The sequence below is a fragment of the Rhinolophus ferrumequinum genome, chromosome 5 (assembly GCF_004115265.2).
Source record: "Rhinolophus ferrumequinum isolate MPI-CBG mRhiFer1 chromosome 5, mRhiFer1_v1.p, whole genome shotgun sequence".
In the NCBI taxonomy this organism is placed as follows: Eukaryota; Metazoa; Chordata; class Mammalia; order Chiroptera; family Rhinolophidae; genus Rhinolophus; species Rhinolophus ferrumequinum.
In genome coordinates, this window is record NC_046288.1 from 42,469,257 (window position 1) to 42,489,936 (window position 20,680).

At 36.1% G+C, this 20,680-nt stretch overlaps 1 pseudogene; it reads left to right on the forward strand.

Annotated features, from left to right (window-relative positions):
• Positions 1–18,600: 18,600 nt before the first annotated feature.
• On the forward strand, positions 18,601–19,585 carry LOC117022092 (39S ribosomal protein L45, mitochondrial-like; annotated as a pseudogene).
• Positions 19,586–20,680: the final 1,095 nt, after the last annotated feature.

Below are 20,680 nucleotides of genomic sequence, written 5' to 3' on the forward strand. Positions count from 1 at the left end.
CATGCTATTCAACTCCTGCCCCCATACCCTTTCCTCCATTTGTCTATCTAAACCACTATTCATCTTTTAAGACCCAGTTTTAACACTATGTATCTTATGAAGATTTTTCTAACCACCTCCTTTTTCCAGATCTCTAAGAATTGGTCCATCCATCCTTTGTATAGAATGATAGATCTCTCTCTCTCTCTCTCTCTCTCTCTCTCTCTCTCTCTCTCTCTCTCTCTCTCTGTCTCTCTTTCACACACACTTATAACATGTATACTACTTCATTGCAATTATTCATTTATATGTCTGTTTCCCCTGCTAATCTGTAAAATCCTTTAGGTCACATACCATGTATGTTTTATTTCTTTATCCCTGAATCTAGCACAGTGACTGCCACATAGTAGGTTTTTAATAAATTTTGTAAAATGAATTTTTTGTTTTTAAAGATTTATTGGGGAAGGGGAACAGGACTTTATTGGGGAACAGTGTGTACTTCCAGGCTTTTTTTCCAAGTCAAGCTGTTGTCCTTTCAGTCTTAGTTGTGGAGGGTGCAGCTCAGCTCCAGGTCCAGTTGCCGTTTTTTCTAGTTGCAGAGGGCGGGAGTCCAGCAACCTTGTGGTTGAGAGGACGCCCTCCAACTGAGCCATCCAGGAGCTCAGCGGCAGCTCAGATCAAGGTGCCGTGTTCAATCTTAGTTGCAGGGGGCGCTGCCCACCATCCCTTGCGGGACTCGAGGAGTTGAACCGGCAACCTTGTGATTGAGAGCCCACTGGCCCATGTGGGAATCGAACCGGCAGCCTTCGGAGTTAGGAGCATGGAGCTCTAACCGTCTGATCCACCGGGCCGGCCCCAAAATGAATTTTATAAGTACCAAATGTTTAGTTGTTTCTCTTAACTTGCAGAAAAAAATTATTATACAGTCATCTAACACGCTGGGAGTCTACCTACCAGTGAATAGAACAACACAATGAATTTTTCTTTTTCAATTTAGAGAAATTCAAAATACAAACTCTATTCCAGTCTGGTTAAAATTTTGAGTATCATAAGTTAGGGTGGAGGTACTAGAAAGAGTACTGTATTAGATCTGTCTTCCAAATTGTTTTTTGTTTGATATTATTTATATTTTAAACTTACACAAAAGTTACAAAAATAGAACAAAAAATTCTTGTATACTCTCATGTAGATCCCCTAAGTTAACAGCTTTCTATAGCTAGATTTTTAAAAAACTGAGAGTAACTTGCAGACATGAGGCTTAAGAACTTCAAAACAAAAACAGAAACAAAACACAAGACATTATCTTATATCACCATAGTACAAGTATCAAAATCAGAAAATTAATATTGATGCAATGTTATTATATAATCTACAGATTTAAATTTTACCAATTGTCCCATTCATGTATCTTTTTAAATATTTTATGTTTTTATTAAGTTTATTGCTTAATAACATTATATAAATTTCAAGTGTACAAATTTATAATGCAACATCTGTGTACTCGATTGTGTGTTTACCATCCAGTCTAGTCCCCTTCTGTCCCATTAATGTATTTTTCTAGCAAAAGAAAAAAAGTAATTTCTGTTCCAGGATCCAATCCAGATCAAACATTGTTTATAGTTGTCATGTCTCATTTGTCTTTTTTAAAATGAAATAGTTCCGTGATTTTTTTCTTTTCTTTTCTTTCATGATCTTGACATTTTGAAGCATACAGGCCAATTACTTCACAGCAAGTCCATTGCTCTATTTGACTCCGCTGATATTTCCTCCTGATTAGATTCAGGTTATGCATTTTTGCTAGGAATATTATAGAGTGATGCTGTGACCGTCTCAGTGCATCAGACCAGCAAGCCTTACTGGTGATGCTAACTGTAAATATTTTATTAAGGTTGGTGCCTGCCAACCACCCTGGGAGGTAGGTGCTGTTATGATTCTCATTGTAAATGGGATGCTTAAGAGCATCGCTGCTTCTTATGGAGACAGGATTGCATTGTCCTTCAGCCACATCAGGCCCACCTGAGGCTGTGGCTGGATTGGGCTGAGTCTCCAGGCCTGATGGTGGTCTCAGAAATCCCCTTCAAGTGCGCACCCAGGGCCAGTGGAGGGGCAGATGCCTTCACGGTCTGCATGGGGTCCTATGGCTTGAACCCACACCCAGAGCTGCAGGGAATGAGGAGAACGGACCCCAAGCCCAGCTGCAAATTCTGCTGCAAATTCCCTGTGTGCCTTTGGGCAGGTCACTCTCTGGGCCTCAGTTTTCTCATCTGTATCTTGGAGCTGCTGATGGCCTCCATGACCCCTCCAGCCCTTAAAAGTTTCAGTTTCTCATAAGTTATGTCAGCACATCCAGTAAAAATATATTGCAAACCACAGATGTAATTTAAAATTACAGATGTAATTTAAATTTTTCTGATAGCCACATTGAAAAAAGTAAAAAGAAACGTGAAATTGATTTACATAATTATTCAACTCAATTTATCAACAATATTATCATTTCAAAATGTAATCAAGATAAAACTATAACTGAAATATTTTATATTCCCTTTTCAAATTAATCGATCCATGTGTGTTTCATATGTAGAGCACATCTCGGCTCAGACTGGCACATGTGGCAAGTGGCTGCCATATTGGACAATGAGGATTAAGCAAGCGTGCAAAGGAATTGTGGCAGAAATTCTCAAAGGCCCACATTTGGCTTTAGCCCCCTCGCCAAATTAGCCCATGGCTGGGGCCAATCCTTTGCAGGCCTCCCACTGTCCTGCTTCCTGCTCACCTGGGTTCTTCTCACCCTGGGGACACTGAGAGTGACAAGGGGACTCCCTAAGAATTAGACCATTATAAAGTACTTTTTTTCCTCTATGTAATTAGTGTGTCATATGAGGATGAGGTTATATGTAAGGTTAAACAAAAGAGAGAGAGCAAGTTTCCCTAAGTGCTTTAATGGAAAAATTTTTAGCTCTATTTGACCTTCCCAGAGATTACATATAAAAGTTAAAAGACTGTTTAAAATGGTAGTCTTCTGACATTTTTAGTGCGTTAGCTGCAAAATTATTTATGAAAAAAAGATGTAGCTCTGAGTTCCATAGAGCTGAATATTAATACTGCTAGAACATGAGAGTTCTGCATTCAACAGCTCCTCAGGGGGACGAAGCTTGAAGAGCAGCAGAACTGTTGTGCTCTATGCATGATGCTTTATGCGTTTGGTTCACTGTTGGATCACTCTTCAAAAACCCTCTGACAGGAAGATAATATCCTATGCTATTAGTCATATTTCACAAGCAAAAGAACAGGTTTATGTTTGTGTTAAAGCGACGAGTCCTAACTTCCAATCTCTTCATTCAACTCACGTATTCTTTAAGAGAGAGCTGTGCTGGAATTGTACAGATGATTTCATGCATGTTTACTTTTTTTCTGGAGTTATAAATCTAGCCCAATCAACAGAATGTTTTAAAACTGTTCTTTAAAATGGCTTTATGTCATAATAAAGGAGTCATGCAGGTTTTTTTATGCTTAATTGTTCATTTTTTCACTTTATTGAGGTATAGTTGACAAATGAAATTGTATATATTTAAGGTATGCAACATGATGTTTTGATATACAGTCGGTCCTCTATATCTGAGGGTTCTATGTTTGAGGATTCAACCAACCACGGATCAAAAATATTTTTAAAAAATGTTATGTTGTTGTTGACCTGTACTATGTAGGTAGGCCTATGATAATTGTGTCTGTACTGAACATGTACAGATTTTTTTCTTATCTTTACTCCTTAACCAATACAGTATAGCATTTATTTACATAGCATATATATTATATTAGGTATTATAAGTAATCTAGAGATGATATAAAGTATACAGGAGGATGTATATAGATTATATGCAAATTAAATGAACATCCTTGAATTTGGGTATGTTCAGGGGAGGGGGGTCCTGGAACCAATCCCCCACAGGTACCAAGGGATGACTGTACATATACACCATGAAATGATTACCACAATCAAACTAATTAACATATCTATCACCTCACATAGTTACCATTTTTGTGTGTGTAGTGAGAACATTGAAGATTTACTATCTTAGCAAATTTCAACTACTCTATTGTATAGTCACCACGCTACCGTGTTTCCCCAAAGTAAGACCTAGCTGGACAATCAGCTCTAATGCATCTTTTGGAGCAAAAATTAATATAAGACTCGGTATTATATTACATTATATTATATTATATTAGACTGGGTCTTATATTAAAATAAGACTGGGTTTTATATTAATTTTTGCTCCAAAACACACATTAGAGCTGATTGTCCGGCTTGGTCTTATTTTCGGGGAAACACAGTTTATATCAGATCTTTGGAACTTATTTATCTTGCATAACTGAAACTTTGTACGCTTTGACCAACATCTCCCTGTTTCCCTCACCCGTACTCCCAGCAACCACCACTCTACTCTCTGCTTCTGTGAGTTGGACTTTTTCAGATTCTACATATAGGTGAGATCACACAGTATTTGTTTTCCTGTGTCTGGCTTATTTCACTTAGCATATGTCCTCCAGGTTCATCCATGTTGTCATAAATGACAAGATTTCCTTATTTTTAAAGGCTAAATAATATTATATTGTATGTGTATATACCATATTTTCTTTATCCATTCACCTGTTGGTGGGCAATTAAGTTGATTCCATATTTTGGCTATTCTGAATAATGCTGCAATGAACATGGGGGTGCAGATATCTCTTTGAGATACTGATTTCATTTCCTTTGGATATATACCTAGAAGTGAGTTTGCTGGATCATATGGAAGTTCTATTTTTAATCTTCTGAGGAGCCACTGTACTTCCCACTAAAGGTATACAAGTGTTCCCTTTTCTGCATATTCTCTCCAACACTTATATTTTGTCTGTTTGATAATAGCCATTCTAACACAGTGAGGTGATATTTCCTGGTTTGATTTGCATTTCCCTGATGATTAGTGATGCTGAAAATTTTTTCATAATACCTATTGGCCATTTGTATGTCTTCTTTTGAGTGATGTCTGTTCAGGCCCTTTGCCCATTTTAAAATCAGATTACTTGTTTTCTTGCTACTGAGTTATTTGAGTTCCTTATATATTTTGGATATGAATTCCTTATCAGATGTATACCGTGTTTCCCGGAAAATAAGACCTAACCGGAAAATAAGCACCAGCATGATTTTTCAGGATGCCTGTAATATAAAATAAACCCTAATGCGTCTTTTGGAGCAAATAATATAAGACCAGGTCTTTTTTTGGGGAAAATACGGTAGGGCTAAGGTTTATTTTCCGGTTAGGTCTTATTTTGTGGGAAACACGGTAGTTTGCAACATGTTTTCTTATTATGTAGATTGTCTCTTCATTTTCTTGATTGTTCCCATTGCTGTGCAAAAGCTTTTTAGTTTTGTTTTTTTTTTTAAAGATTTTATTGGGGAAGGGGAACCGGACTTTATTGGGGAACAGTGTGTACTTCCAGGACTTTTTTCCAAGTCAAGTGTTGTCCTTTCAATCTTCGCTGTGGAGGGCACAGCTCAGCTCCAGGTCCAGTTGCCGTTGCTAGTTGCAGGGGGTGCAGCCCACCATCCCTTGCGGGAAGTCGAACCGGCAACCGGCAACCTTGTGGTTGAGAGGATGTGCTCCAACCAGCTGAGCTATCTGGGAGCTCAGTGGCAGCTCAGCTCAGCTCAGCTCAGCTCAGCTCAGCTCAAGGTGCCATGTTCAATCTTTAGTTGCAGGGGGCCTGCCCACCATCCCTTGCAGGACTCGAGGAATCAAACTGGCAACCTTGTGGTTGAGAGCCCACTGGCCCATGTGGGAATCTAACCGGTAGCCTTCGGAGTTAGGAGCATGGAGCTCCAACCACCTGAGCCACTGGGCCAGCCTAAAAGCTTTTTAGTTTGATACAATCTCTTTGTGTATTTTTGTTTTGGGTGTATGTGCTTTTTAGGGTCATATCCAAAAAAATCATTGCCCAGATGATATCAAGAAAATGTTTTCCTATGTTTTCTTCTAGTAGTTTTACAATTTTAGGTTTTACATTTAAATCTTTAGTCCATTTTGAGTCAATTTTTGTGGTGTGAGATAAGGTCCGATTTCATTCTTCTGCATGTGGACATCTAGTTTTCCCAACACCATTTATTGAAGATATTGTCCTTTCCCCATTGTGTGTTCTTGGCACCCTTATGAAAGATGGATTGACTATAAATGCACTGATTTGGTTCTGGGCTCTCTATTGTCTTCCATTGGTCTATGTGTCTGTTTTTATGCCAGTACCATATGTATTAACATAGCTTTGCTATATAGTTTGAAATCAGGGTATGAGATGTCTTCAGCTCTGTTCTCATTGCTCAAGACTGCTTAGGCTACTTGGGGTCTTTTCTGGTTTTATATGAATTTTAAGGTTATTTTTTCTATTTCTGTGAAAAATGCCATTAAAATTTTCAGAGGGATTGTATTGAATCTGTTGATCTCTTTGTATATTAAGGGCATTTTACCAATATCAATTCTTCTAATTCATGAACATGGCATATCTTCCCATTTATTTGCGTATTCTTCAACTTCTTTCTTCAATGTCTTACAGTTTTCAGTGTACAGACCTTTTACCTCCTTAATTAAATTTATTTCTAAGTATTTTTTGATGCTATTGTAAATGGCATTGTTTTTTTAATTTCATTTTTGAATAGTTTGTTGTTAGTGTATAGAAATGCAACTGACTTTTGTATGTTGATTATGTACCCTATAACTTTACTGAATTTGTTTATTACTTCTAACAATTTTTTGGTGGAGTCTTTAGGGTTTTCTATGTATAAGATGTCATCTGCAAACAGAGACCATTTTACTTACTTCCTTTCCTATTTGGATGCCTTTATTTTTTTTCTTTCCTATTTGTTTTGCCTGTAACGTCCAGTCCACTGTTAAATAGAATTGGTGTGAGTGGGCATACTTGTCTTGTTTCTGATTTGAGAGGAAAAGCTTTCAACTACTCACTATTGAGTATAATGTTAGCTCTCGACTTGTCATATATGGCCTTACTATGTTGAAGTACATTCCTTCTATACTAAATTTGTTAAGAGTTTTTATCATAAAAGGGTGTTAAATTTTGTCAGATGCTTTTTCTTCATCTATTTAGATGATTATATGATTTTATCCTTCATTCTGTCAATTTGTTGTATCACATTTACTGATTTGCATATGTTGAGTCATCTTTGTATCCAAGGGATAAATCCCATTTAATCATGGTGTGTGATCCTTTGTGCTGCTGAATTCAGTTTGCTAGTATTCTGTTGAAGATTTGTGCATCTATATTCATCTATATTCATCAGGGATATTGGCCTGTAATTTTCTTTTCTTGTAGTGTCTTTGTCTGGATTTGGTATCAGGATAATGCTGGCCTCATAAAATAAGGTTGGAAGTGTTCTCTCCTCTTCAATTTTTTGGAAGAGTTTGAGAAGGATTGGCGTTAATTGTTCTTTAAATATTTGTAGAATTCACCAGTGAAACCATCAAGTCCTGGCTTTTCTTTGTTAGGGGTTTTTGATTACTGATTCAATCCTCTTACTTGTTATTGGTCTATTTATATTTTTTATATGCTCATAATTCAGTTTCAGTTACGCTGTATGTTTCTAGGGTTTATCCATTTCTTGTAGGTTATCTCATTGTTGGCATATAATTGTTTGTAGTAGTTTCTTGTAATCCTTTGTATAATGTTTCTGTGGTGTGAGTTGTAATGTCTCCTCCTTCATTATAATTTATTTGTTTGAGTCTTCTCTCTTGTTTCTTAGTCTAGTTAAAGGTTTATCAATTTTATTTATCTTTTCAAAAAAACAGCTTCTAGTTTTGTTTGTCTTTTCTATTGTTTTTCTAGTCTATTTAATTTATTTCTGCTTTAATCTTTATTTCCTTCCTTCTGTTAACTTGGGGCTTAGTTTTTTCTTGTTTTCTGTTTCCTTGAGGTATAAAATTAGGTTGTTTATTTGAGATTTTCCTCTTTTCTTAATATAAGCATTTATTACTATAAACATCCCTCTTAAACCTACTTTTGCTGCATCCTGTAACTTTTGGAATGTTGTGTTTCCTTTTTTGTTTGTCTCAACATACTTTTGATTTCTTTTTTGACCATTGTTTATTCAGGAGTTTGTTGTTTAATTTCAACATACTCATGAATTTCTAATTTTCCTTCTGTTACTTATTTCTAGTTTCATACCATTGTGATCAGAAAAGATAGTTGGTATGGTTTCAATCTTCTTAAATTTGTTAAGACTTGTAGCATAGAATTAACATATAATCTATCCTGGAGAATGTTCCGTGTGCGCTTGAAAAGAGTGTTCTTCAGCTGTTGGATGGCATGTTACGTATATGTCAGTTGGGTCCATTTGGTGTATAGTGTTGTTCAAATCCACTATAAAAGTTTCATATTAATTTTCTACCTGGATGATCTATCCATTGATGAAAGTCGGGTATTGCAGTCCCCTACTATTATTGCATTGCTGTCTATTTCTCCCTTCAGTTCTGTTAATATTTACTGTATATATTTAGGTGTTCTAATGTTGGCTGCATCCTCTTGATGAATTGACGTCTTTATTATTATAAAATGACTTCTCTGTCTCTTGTGACAGTTTTTGACTTAAAGCCACCCTTCTGTCTTTTGTTTACCATTTGCATGGAATATCTTTTTCCATCCTTTTACTTTCAGTCTATGTATTAATATGTGCTTAAACCTAAAGTATATGCAGCATAAAGTTATTGTTGTTTTTAAATCCATTCAGCCACTCTATGTCTCTCCCTTTTCACCCATGCCCCTAACACTCCTCCCATTTGGCAACCATCAAAATGTTCTCTGTATTTATGAGTTTGTTTGTTTATTGTTTTTAGATTCCACATATAAGTGAAATCATATGGTATTTGTCTTTCTCTGTATGACTTATTTCACTTAGCATAATACCCTCTGGGTCCATCCATGTTGTCACAAAAGGCAAAAATCTCATTCTTTTTTATGGCTGAATAATATTCCATTGAATATATGTACCACTTCTTTATTCATTCATCTATTGATAGATAATAGGTTGCTTCCAATTTTTCGCTATTATAAATAATACTGCAATGAACATAGGGATGCGTATGTCTTTCTGAATTACTGTTTTGGGTTTCTTCAGATAAATACTCAGAAGTAGAATTTTTGGATTTTTCTTTACCCCTTGTTATAGCTTTTGTTTTAAAGTCTATTTTGTCAAGTATAAGTATTGGTAGCCCTTTTTTTAAAAAATAATCTATCTGTATGAAATATATTTTTTTATCACTTGAGTTTTAGTCTGTGTGTGTCTTTCGATCTGAAGTGGGGCTCTTGTAGGCAGCATATGTATGGGGCTTTTCTTATCTATTCTATGTCTTTTGATTGGAGCATTTAATCTATTTACATATAAAGTAATTATTAACTGGTATGTAGTTATTGCCATTTTATTATTCACATTTTTAATCTTTTTTTTTTTTCTTAAGGAAGTCCCAGTAACATGTCTTGTAATAGTGGTTTGATGGTGATGAACTCCTTTAGCTTTTTCTTGTCTGAGATAATTTTGTATTCTTTGCTAGAACAGTGGTTGGTGTAAGATTTGCATTATAATTTCTTGTTTAGAAAGTATAACAAGTATACAATTACTGTATTATGTTAACTAATATCAAAGGAATGTGTATTTGTAAATTTATTTTAATAACGGCTTTATTGAGATAAATTCACATACATACAATTTATCCATTTAAAGTGTATAATTCAATGGTTTTTAGTATATTCACAGAGTAATCACCAAGATCAATTTTAGAACATTTTCATCACTCCAAGAAGAAATCACAAACCTATTAGTAGTTACTCTTCATTTTCCCAATCCCACCCCACCCCCAGTAGATTAGGCAACCACCAATCTACTCTATGTCTACACATTTGCCTATTCTGGATATTTCCTATAAATGGAATCATACTATAAGTCGTCTTTTGTAACTTTCTTCTTTCATTGAGTATAATGTTTTCAAGGTTATCCCTGTTGTAGCATGTATCAGTATTTCATTCCTTTTTATTCAATTAATATACTAATATTCAATAATATTAATAATATTCAAATAATATTCAATTATGTGGATACGCCACATCTATTTAACCATTCATCAGTTGATAAACATTTGGGTTGTTTTCAAGTTTGGGTGATTATGAGTAATGTTGTTGTGAACATTTGTGTTAAAATTTTTGAATACTTGTTCATATGTTTTTATTCAGCTTGGGTATATACCTAGTTGTAGAACTGGTCAGTCATATGGTAACTCTATGTCTAACTTGTTGAGCAACTTCCTGAAGCAGTATACCCTTTAAAAAGCTCACCAGCAATGTATGAGGGTTTCAATTTTTCTACATCCTTGCCAGGACTTTTTATTATCTGTCTCTAGTTAAATAATACTTATTTTAGGTGTGATGTGGTATTTCCATGTGGTTTTGATTTGCATTTCCCTGATAGCTAATGATGTTGAGCTTCTTTTTTAATATGTTTATTGGCAATTTGTTTACTTTCTTTGGAGAAATACTTATTCAGATTCTTCGGACATTTTAAAAATTGGGTTCTTTTATCTTTATATTATTGAATTGTTAAGTGTTTGTGATATATTCTGGATATAAGTCCCTTATCAAATATCTGATTTGCAAATATTTTCTCTCATTCTGTGGGTTGGTTGTCTTTTCACTTTTTGATAGTGTGCTTTGGAGAACAAAAGTTCTTTTTTCCCCCTCTCTGGTTACTTGTGCTTTTGGTATCATAGCTAAGAAGCTATCACCTAATCCAAGTCTACAAAAATTTACACCTGTTTTCTTCCAAGAGTTTTGTAGTTTTTACTCGTGCATTTAGGTCTTGGAACAGTTTTAGTGAAATTTTTATATGGTATGAAGTAGGAGTCCAACTTTATTCTTTTGTAAGTGAATGTACAGTTGTCCCAACACCATTTGTTAAAAAGACCATTCTTTACCTCCATTGAATTACCTTGAGACCCTAGTTAAAAATCAATTGGCTGTAAATGTGAGGGTTTATTTCTGGACTTTCAATTCTATTTCATTATCTATATGTATCAGCCTACACTGTCTTGACTACTGTACTTTTGTAGTAAGTTTTGAAATTAAAAAATGTGAGTCCTCCAATAGTTCCCCCCCCCCCAAGACATTATTTTGGCTACTTTGGATCTTTTGAAAACCCTTATGAATTTTAGGATCAGCTTGTCATTTCTGCAAAGAAGCCAGCTGGATTTTTGGTAAGGAGATTGCCATCTCTATAACATAAAATCTTCTAAACCATGAACATAGGATGACATTCCATTTATTTATCCCTTAAAAATTTTTTAACAATGATTGTAGTTCTCAGAGTATGACTTTTATATTTTTTTTGTTAAATTTATCCCTATTTTATTCTTTTTGATGCTATTACACATAAAATTGTTTTCTTAATTTTATTTTCAGTTTGTTCTAAAACTGTATTGCCATGGAAATATAATGATTTTTTAATATAGATTTTGTATTCTGCAGTCTTGCAGAGTTTGTTTATTAGTTTTGTTTGTTTGTTTGTTATTAGATTCCTTAGGATTTTCTATATACAAGATCATAATATCTGCAAATAGAGAGTTTTACTTCTTCATTTCCAATCCAGTTGACTTTGTTTTTATTACCTAATTGCCCTTCTGCACCTCCAGCACAGGGTTGAATAGAAGTGACATGAGTAGACAACCTTGTCTTGTTCCTGATCTTAGGAGGAAACATTCCACTTTTCACCATTAAGTATTATGTTAACTATGGAGTTTTTTTGTAGGTTCTATAAATGATCTTTTAAAGAATTTATAATTCATCTCTTACATAGTTGTGTTGCCTAAATACAATAGTATAGTAGAATTTGATAAAACTGAGGTAAACATTAAACAAGGGATAGAGTTACATCTTTTTGACTCATCTACAACCACTGGCCGTCTTCATCTCTGTGCTTGCCCTGTACCGAGAAAACTGACCCACCATGGAACCCTGCTGTCTCAAGAGCCATATGTGGTATTGTGGTGATCATCTTTCTTCTTTCTCCATCCTCCAACCCCATTTATTGGACTGGAATAACCATCTGACCCAAGAACAACGAATTCTTATGTAAGACAGTAATCTACACCCTCTAAGGTCAGATTCAAAAAGATTAATTTGACTAAATGATTGTTCTTTCTTATGAATTGGACCTAAGGAACAAAGAAATAATTTATCAGTTACCAGTGGAAACTTTAGCTTAAAATTTATGAGACAGAAGCAGAGCTTGGAGGGTCATAATGGACCATGTGGGGAAGTAGAAATTATAAATAAGCAGAAACAGTTATTAAAGCAGGATAGACAGAAGTAGGTATATAGAATAGAACTGAGTAACACTAACAACAGAGTAGTAGGAGGAAAGATTCTTGTACTCCTGCATCTAAGATTTCTAGAATGAGCTTGAATCCAAAACCAATTTACAGCTCTATTTCTTGGACTTCCATGAAATCCTAGTCTCCTCATTCCTCCACATGAACTAATTGCAAATGGTCTTTATTGCTTGTAAATAAGTGAAATAACTAAAAACACTCAGCACAAACTTGTTACATTTGACAATTTTTTTTCCTCAAGTGTCCTGAACTCTAAAAAGAGAGATGTAGGAAAAGAGAATGGAAATTATTTGGGATCTAGTAAAGGATGACACCTATATGTTTCTTAATGTCGTTGCTATTAGTTAGAAATGTGATTAGTAATGACTAAATAATTCCTATTTAGGAGAAATATGTGATAAAATGGTGATGATATTGTTAAAATGACAATATTGTGCTTGAGAAATTCTTCAAGGATGAGGTATTTGGGAAGAAACCTTGTTAATGGGGAACATACCCTAAGAATTTAAAATGGTATGGTGACAATACCAATTATACATGATATAAACGGCAAGACCTGTGTCTTGGCAACTGGCAAATGATTTCAGATAATGAATAAAGTAATTGTGAAGATGAAGTAAATAAAATGATTGGGATTAATTAGAGTTGGGCTTTACACACTAATGACTGCTCTTTAGTCTTTGTGAACAATTGAGGTAGAGGCTATAATTTTTCCCAGCTGAATTTGATTAAGCCTGCTCAGCTGCCAAATAAAGTTAAAGATTTTGTTCATGGAAAATAGGAAAAGCTAATGATGGGAAGACTTAGTATGTAACTGATATTGGGGGCAATTTTTGATGTTAGAGGAGGATATGTGAAGTTAATAGAATACCTTGGTATTTAATTGAGAAACAGATAAAACCTAAGTCCATGGGTAGAGTCAGAATTATGGTGATTGAGGTATGTGGCTTACATTCATTTATTGGACAGTAATCATGTCTTGTTAATTATAGCAAATATACGAAAATGTGATGCTGCTTTTGTTGATTTTGGATTGCATATTGTACTAATCAGGGTCCTCCAGAGAAACAGAACCAATGGGATATATATATATATATATATATACACACACACATACATATAGAGATATAGATATATAGATATAGATATAGACATAAGAGAAGATTTATTGTAGAAATTGGCTCAAGTGAATATGGAGGCCAAGGTAGTTCCGTGATCTGTGGTCTAAATGCTGGGGAACCAGGAAAGCTGGTGATATAATTCAGTCTGAGTCTGCAAGCCTGAGAACCAGGAGCACTGATGTCCTACCTCAAGCAAAGAGAGCAAATTCCTCTTCCTCCACCTTTGTTTTCTATTCAGCTGAATAGCCATTTTTCAACTACTTCTTTTTCTAAAACCTCACTTGGATTGGGTGATTCCCACCCACCTTGGTGATGGGCATATTTTCTGCTCCTGATTTGTTACCTATTCAAATGTTTATCACCCTAAGGAAACCCTCGTACAGATACACCCAGAAACAATGTGTTACCAGTTACCTAGACATCTGTTAGCCCAGTCAAGTTGACATATAGTCAACTGTCACGCATATGTATTAAAAGGAAGTTTGAGATATATTACAAATGCTTGATTTGTTTAAGGTGGAGAAAGTTTGTTCACAAGTGGCTATTTGGGTATACAACAAGTTGAGATTTGATTAAACTCATGGAATTATAGTGTATGTCTTTATATGGTTTATTATTGGTAATTGTGATAGAGTTTGATATAAAATGCTGTTGAAAAAAATCTTTAGTATATTTATTGAAAATTGTACTGCCATATTCTACTAATAAAACATTTCAGGTGGATATGAAGAATTTTTTATATAACCTGAAATAAATTTACTTACAGTTCTGATGTGATTATGGTTGCTTAAGTAAGGATGCAGATAAATCCTATCATTATCAGAGATTGAGCAGGAATATTATATTCCTTAGTTAAGTTTGATCTGATGAGAATAAGGAGAGAGGAGAATTATAGTGAATGTTATTCAATAGGAAATTGGTGACCTGTTAGGCAAGATCCAATGAGATGCTTCGTAGCTTCGTAAACTTATCCTGATGAGAGAATAAACTGACAGATTAGATGTAGTGAATATGAATAGGAGCCTTCAATTTTTATTTATAATTGTCTCGAATTTGGGTAGATGGTTCAGGACAAGAGTTCAAAGTCAGATCCAAGTGAGAGGTTAGGAGTTTTAAAATTGATGATATGGGAAGCTGTAAAATTATGAAAAAAGAACCATAGTTGTTCTTTTTGTTAATGCTAGGTATCCACACAACTCCTTGTAATGATACAATAAAACCTTTCTATTCTTATCAAACATCCTGCTATTTTCCAATATTCTTTAAGGAAAAATGAAGCAATTTGGGAAGCAACAGTTGTGTTACGTAGGAGGTAACACTGAAACTTCCAAACCAGAAGTGTCATTGTGAAAAGCAATAATTTTGAATATTAGCACTCTTTAGTTCTCCAAAAGCTTTGTGCAAACATTTACAATAATGGATTAAAACATGAATACAATGGTAGTAAACTCTAATGGCTCTAAAACCATACTTCTTTGAAGGATTAACTGAACCAAATATTTATATTTTGGAAGAATTAGTTGGTTGAGACAAGAATTAGTTTCCTTTTTTTAAAAAATAAGCAATTTAGTTACATTCTATCAACATTTATAAGTGCCTTTTATATGAAAATAATCACTGTGGTAAGAGCTGTAGAACAGCCGTTTACTTCTTTTTCTAAAACCTCCCCATCAGCTCAGCCGCAAGTCCTATAAATTCTACCTCTTTATCTTAGCCTTGACTTAGAACCTTGCTTGCACTCAGTTCCCAACCTCATTACTGATCTTGCTTGCTCATCCTTCTACAATATATCCTCCATCCTGCCACCACAGGTATCTTTCTAAAATACCGGTTAGGTCACATTGTCTGCCTGCCTAAATTTCTTCAATGGTGCCCTACAGCCTTCAGAATTAATTTCAAACTCCTCTTCAAGGCATAAGCCCTTCTTATTCTTATCTTGGTTTCTCCAGCCTTGTTTTTCACCACATGTTCTTATGTACCTTATGTTCACACATTGGAAACTACTTGCAGTTTTGCAAAATGACCTTGCATATCTTCCTTCCCTCTATGTAATCTTTCCAGGTTTGTTTCATCTGGGAAGCACCCACTTTTTCTTTCCCATCCCCTCATTACCCTTTGCTCCTTTCTCTTTCTTTCCCCAGTGTGAGTTTTCACATCTTCTCTGGGCAACCATAGCACCCACTCATACATCTATCATAATACTTTCTATATGGACTTGTAATTGGTTTAACTGTTTGTAGTCATCTCTGGACCAGAAATTACTTAAAGACAAGAGCTATTTCTGTCCTTTCTATCTCCTTTGTAGTTGGCACAATGTCTGGCTTGTATCGTGGACTCTTAAGTCGTCATAAGTGAAGTGAAATCTACCTCCTAAGTATTTCTCATATATGTCCCTTCTTCTCCATCTCTTCTGCCATTGTCTTAATTCAGGTCCTCGTTGCTCACCTGGATTCCTAAAACAACCTTTGTCATCACTGTTTTTAGTTCTACCCAGTGACAATTCATTCTTCATACTCCCACTACTAACATAATTTTTTGAATAAATAGATCTGGTCATTTCATTGAATCACTTATAATTATCTATGCCTCCTCATTATATTAAGGAACAGTCTAAAAAACCAAACTCATGGAAACAGAGTGGAGTAGTGATTACCAGGGGCTGAGGCTGGGGTGGGGGGAAGATAGGGAGATGCTGGTCAAAGAGACAAGTTTTCCATTAGAAGTTGAATAGTTCTGGGGATCTGATGCACAGCTTGTGATTACAGATAACAATAGTGGACTATGTAGTTGAAAGTTGCTAAGAGAGTAAATCTTAAATGTCCTCACCACAAAAAAAGGAATGCTAATTATTTGGGGTCATGGAGGTGTTAGCTAAAAACTATGGTGGCAATCAATTTGCGATATATGAGTGTATCAAAACTAACATGTCGTACACCTTAAAGTTACACAATATTATATGTCAGTTATATCTCAGTAAAGTTAGGGGAAAAAGAGCAAAGTCCAACCCTTGAGCAAAGCACCCAAACACTTTCAGGATAGGGATATTGTCTCCCTTTCTAGTCTCATCATCTGCCATGACTCAGCACAGCCACCTGCTGTGCTCTGAAATGCCTTGTTTTCTAGCCTCCATTCCTTTGCACGCCTGATTCGTTCTGCTACTGCTCTCTTCCGCCCACCCCACCACTACTAACTCCTACTCATCTTTTAAGAGACCCATCCTCTCAGGAGCACTTGCTGCCATACCCAATGCACCCTTGTCCCCACACCCACTGTTGTAATGGTTTCTTTTCTAGTCTTTCTCCCGTACAATTATTGAAGGATAAAGATTTTGTCCTGTTCATTTGTCCAATTCCTGATCAATAAACATTTGTTGAACAACTAAATGAAGGACATATTTGATACAATTAGAGATAGTAAGCTGGAATTTTATTGACTTCTTTGTTTCCAGTGATAATTGTTTTAAAAAACTTTTTGTTGGCCTGAGAACTCCTAATGGGTTTCAGGCTCTCAGTTAAACAACAGGTTCAGGACAGAAGTGTCATATTCATATTCATTCCCAGAAACATTTTTTGAATACTGGCTATGCTCCAGCTAATACACTATATTTGTAGAGTTGATTGTGTTTTCCTTAGCTGTCCAGTCCTGAAATTACTCTTGTTAAACTTCCCCTGACCACTTTGAATTTCCTTTGTTTAACACATTAGTAACCTTTTTCAGTGTGGTATTTAACTACAAACCAAATTGCTATTCCACTCTTTCAGTTTAAGCACAAAAATATTAGTGACATTACCAAAGGAATGACCTCTGGTTGCTGCCTTTGATTCCTCCTGTCAGTGTAATAGTGGATCAGTGACAAATACTGTGCTTTAGTTCCTAATTGTTGTGTTTCTACATAGTAATACCAGGAATATGTTGTTTTATGTCTTAATTTTGATCACATAATTCCTTACCAAATTCAAACCGGAAGTTTTCTTTGCTAGGAGTTGTCAGTCTCTATTAGAAGATGATGCTTATCCAGAAGACCCATAACGATATATCAAAGTAAGTGATGGTTTTCTTTTTTAATGAAAACGGCTCTTTACTTTGGCTGATTTTTTGGTAAGAAAGGGACAAGAAGATCTGAATTCTGGTTCAACTAAAATAAAATGGTATTGATTTCCATCTTATTCAGTATCATGGGCAAGTGTCTATATTTTTATTATGTTTCTAGTTATTTTTCTTATTCATTAGTATGAGACCTACATTTTTTTTAACCTATATATCACATCGTGTGCTCACCACCCAGAGAGACCCACATTTTGGACATGGATCTACAAGCGATTTATCAAATTACCCAACTGCTTTATGGCATCATAAAATATTTATGTAATAAATATGGTATCTTTGACTCAGGAATACCATAAAAATAAATGGGTTTTAACTAGAGTGCTTGATGTAGTTTCCTAGTGCTGCTGTAACAAGGTACCACAAACTGGGTGACTTAAATAGTAGAAATGTATTGTCTCACAGTTCTGGAGGCTAGAAGTCAGAGATCAAAGTGTCAGTAGGTTTTGTTTCTTTTGAGGGAAGTGAAAGAAAATCTGTTCCATGTCTATCACCCAATTTCTAGTAGCCTTAAGCATTCCTTGGCTTGCAGATGGTATTTTCCCTGAGTCTGCATGTAGTCTTCCTTTTGTACATATCTCAGTGTCCAAATTTTCCCTTTTTATAAGGACACAGTCATATTGGATTAGGGTGCGTCCTAATGTCTTCATCTTAACTTGATCATATGCAAAGACCTTATTTCTGAACAAGGTCACATTCACAGGTCTGGGGGGGTTAGGACATCAACAGATATTTTAAGAATACATTTTAAAGACTATCATGATAAAACATAGAAATAATATAGAAAATAGCACTTTCTTTACGTTTTCCAAGTTTTATAAGTGATAACTTCTAAATCCCAGTTATCTCAGCTCTTTGACTGTTTTCCGCAGTTCTAAACACAAGGCTTATCGTATGCGTGCTCAACAAAAAGTTGTACAATGACTAAAGGATACTTTCCTGAAACTGTGATCCACATCGTATACTCCTAGACTGCAAGTGAGATGGTTTGGAAAACTTCGGTAATGGTTTCAGGTAACCAACACATTCCTGGTTTGTTTTTAGTACCAAATCTCTCTTTAATAATAAAATTGAGCTTTGCGTGGACAAAATGGCTTGCTTACCCACGGCTTTAGGATGGTCGTCTTGGCAGCCAGTCCATAGCTGTAGTTCCAGCGAGAACTAAAACACGTTTCACAATGCCTACACAGGAACCCAAATACAAATCCGAAAAGGAGTTTATAGAAGATGCCTGGAAAGCAGGACCGGTCATTCCTCAGAACGTTTGGGGCACCCCATACATCTGGCCTGTATAGCTGGTATCTTTGATGCTTATGTTCCTCCAGCGGGGGATGTTCGGGTGTCATCTCTTTCAAAGGAAAACTGTCACAGAACACTGACGATTGAAAAAGAATATGGAATCACAATTGTCAATATGGAAGATAAGACAATATGATGCTAATTTTAAACTAAAGGACCTCCATGAAAAAGCTAAGGATAGCTTCGTTAAAGCTCACCTTTGCCTAAACAACTCAGACCATGACCAAATTCCTATCTTAGCAACTGAAAACTGTTTGCTGGCGTGGTCGGGGACATCAAATATCAGAATGTGCACTGGAACTTCGTGGAATCGTTAGAGCCACCCCAGGGGTTCAGGTTCACTGTTCAAGTATGCAGAACCAAGGCAACATTTACGGCCAGCTTACAATCCACATGCATACCTGGCAGACTTTAGCCATCTAGGACCAGTTTGGCAGATTAATGTATGGGCAGGAAGATGTGTCCAAGGATGTCCTGGAGTATGTTGTCTTTGAAAAGCACCTGGCAAACCCCTATGGGAGCTGGAGAACGCACAGCAAGATTATCCCCCCACAGGCGCCCCCTAAGCATCCCATCCTTAAGACAGTGATGATCCCTGGCCTCCAGCTGAAGCCCTGGGAAGACTCTGAAGAGCCACAAGGAGAGGCCCACAAGCCTCAGATAGCCTGATAGCAAAAGTGACTTCTGGGATGAAGCATGGGTGATGAGGTGTCGGGGAGCTGTGAACTCCTCCGTCTCCATCATGCAGTAGAAAGAACTACCTTTGTTCTCTCCTGACCTGCTTGGGTCTTCTCAGCAGTCTCATCCTCAACGACCACTCTTAATGTCTAGGCCCAGGTGGGTGGCTGCTACGCACAGCCATGGACCTACTTTTTTTTTTTTTTTTTAATTATATCTAGCTTCTGGGTCTAGATGAAAGATAATATGTTTCAATGAACATCTGATACCAATTTTTCTCACAGCAGGTACTGTCAGGAGCAAACTTGCAGAATTTTCTTTCTTATCACAGGGTAGGGATCAGAATTTGAAATAAAACACTCTTGGGGTGTTGGATAAATTGTGGTGGGTTCTGTTCATTTCCCCTGATTTAGGCTAGAAGTAGACCAGCCTTTAAATGGCAGAGATGGAAGACAGGCTTAATTGTGAGTGGTAGGACTTCCATGAAATCCAGACTTGGGAAAAATAATGAGTGTTTATAAACGATGGTTTCATTTAAGAGGGTCTTTTCTCATACACTGACTCACTGAATCAGCATTTGTATTTCATAGAAGGATGTAAATCCAAAGAAATCATTTATCCCTCAAAAAATAATAAAATTGACATTGAAGGACATGCAATTAAAGTGTAAGGGTACCGTTCACAACCTTGACACAATATTGTGACATTATGCCACATGATTTGCTTAGTGCAGCGGTGTCCAAACTTTTTTCAGCGATTTTCACCAAGGGCCATAAGCGGTAAAATACACAAACAGCCGGGCCACTCACTCGAGGTGAAGTACGTATTGCCTCACCTGGTTTATTTAAGTAAACTAAATATATTTTTGGAATTTGCTGCTGGCCGATTAACAATGGATTGCGAGCTGCAGTTGGCCCGCACGTCGCACTTTGGACACTCCTGGCTTAGTGAGTTAATTGGCAGACTGTGCAGCTTCAAGAATATGGAAGCAAGTTATGCCTCCTGGAGTCCAGCTGGTTTTGCTTTTTTCATGGTTACATACAGCTCATGTTAACTAGTCATCTTAAAATGTGGGACACGGGGGAG